Below are 2,225 nucleotides of genomic sequence, written 5' to 3'. Positions count from 1 at the left end.
TGATATATATAACATGCCAAATCTAATTATGAAGCAATATCCCTAAAAACAAACTATGGTTTGTTTTAAGCAACACTTACACAGGACTGTGCTGTACCTTACAATATAATATGCTAGAGCTAAAAATAATTTTATGTAACTTCTTCCTAAGGGATATGTATTTTTCTCAGGGCAGTAAAGATGAAGGGACCATATAAGGCCTAGAATTCATTATATAATTTAGTGCAACATCTTGTGTAGTATTAGATAAAATGTAACACCTTTAAAGGCTTCCCGCTCAAAAGACAAAGATACTTCAATAAAGATACATATGAAAATTAAGAAATCTGACAGCCACAATTTTTTTAAAAAAGACAAAATTCCCATTTTTAAGGCACTTAGAATCACCTCTCATTAATGAAATAATTTTATAAATTTAGGCAACTATTCTAACAAAAATTCTTATAAATTTGGAATTAAACATGGAATAATCTTGATTTATGAACTGAAGCAGTGTTCAAATGTTCACAATAGGTAATGGAAGGTATAGCTTAGTTAGGATTAAAGCTACCCAAGCACTACAAATTAACAATGCAAATATAAATCAAAATTAGAAGAGAGCAAAGGAAGTCTGCTTATACAAATGAGATTATGATACTATGGACACTATTTAACTGTTGGTTTAACATAATTATTCAGTGTCCAGTACGCTAAGAGGTGCTGGGAATAGAGAAAGTAGAGGTAGACAGAAAGCTGGAGATGGTAGTAAAACTAGTAGGTAACTCCCATTTTTTCTACTGTTTACTTCATATATTCTCTGGAAGTATGAACAGTACTAAAGAAATGTCCATGCTGCCATCCACTGATTAGGAAGAAATAGCTATAACTTAGTGTTTGGCCACTGACATTTTAAAACGCTAGATTTTTTATTTTTAGAAATTACTTAAACACAATTAATACTTGTATTTAGTGGAAATACTTTGTTCACAACCTTTATTTTCAAAGTATTTATTACAAAAAGTGTAAAAAATCCAGCTAAACCAGAAATTTGAGATTTTTTTTTTCTTTAGGCTTTCACAAATCATTGATCATTTCTTCAATTCTATTTTTAAAAGTGATAACCTCTTTTTTCCAGTCTGATCACAGAGGTGCAAGTGTACCCCAAATGTCTTGGAATAAATACATGAGAGGCAAAAGATGTAAAGCTGAGTGCATGCAAACGGTATCCGAAAGTCTCAGAAATAAATAAAGTGAAAATAAGAACTGCTGGCATGAATTTGACATTTCCTTTTAGTCATTTTGTCTTTTGCTCCATGTTTAAGTATGTGTGTGAACTCTATATAATTGAAATTTCCTTTTTTGTCAATAAGCAATTCTCTATACAGCTCATCTACTTCTTCATCTATGAACCTGTCACCCATTGTTGTCAGCAATTCTCTCAAGTAACCTTCCTGAGTTGTACCTGTAGCTTCTTCATCAAAGCGAGCAAAAGCATTTCTGATGACATCATCTGGATATGTTCCATTTAATTTTCCCCCAAACGTTGTGAGGAACATAGTAAAATTTATAGGACCTGGAGCTTCATTCATCATGGCATCTAGGTACTCATCACTTGGATTCTTTCCTAAGGAAGCAAGCATATCATGTAAATCTTCCTTGTCAGTGAAACCATCTCTGTTCTGATCAATCATATAGAAGGCTTCTTTGAATTCCTGAATCTGTGATTGATCAAATATAGCAAATATATTAGAGCACGCTGAGGACGATTCTTGGTGGTCTTTGTCTTTGCCCTTTTGTTCGACATGTTGACTAGTAAGTCCTGTGGCGGCTGAGAACCCAAGAACAATGGTGGCGACAAACGGTGATGCCCCTCAAACACGCTGGAGATGAGGGAAGAGGCGGCGACTACCGTACGCTACAAGACACCCAGCTCCCGACCGACCACCCAATATACCTATTTCTCAGTGGTACATGGCACATAAAAAAAAAAATGACCATGTACTAGGCAATAAAAACCTCACAATACAGTGGAGAAAGGCAAAGATAGTCAATGCATTCTTCTCAGATCATAATGCAATAAAAATTATATGTAATAAAAGTCCAGGGAAAGATAAATCAAAAATTATTTGAAAACTAAATAATCTAGTCCTAAAGAATGAGTGAGTTAACAACAAATCATAGAAACAGTGAACAGTTTCATTCAAGAGAATGACAATAATGAGACAAACTACGAAATCTTATGGGAT

General features: G+C 33.9%; 1 pseudogene; it reads right to left on the bottom strand.

The window, feature by feature from the left end:
* Nucleotides 1-939: 939 nt before the first annotated feature.
* On the bottom strand, nt 940-1,792 carry LOC140515405 (myosin regulatory light polypeptide 9 pseudogene; annotated as a pseudogene).
* Between the last annotated feature and the right edge of the window lie 433 nt (nt 1,793-2,225).

The sequence above is a fragment of the Notamacropus eugenii genome, chromosome X, assembly GCF_028372415.1.
Source record: "Notamacropus eugenii isolate mMacEug1 chromosome X, mMacEug1.pri_v2, whole genome shotgun sequence".
In the NCBI taxonomy this organism is placed as follows: Eukaryota; Metazoa; Chordata; class Mammalia; order Diprotodontia; family Macropodidae; genus Notamacropus; species Notamacropus eugenii.
This window is presented reverse-complemented; position numbering and strand designations above follow the sequence as displayed.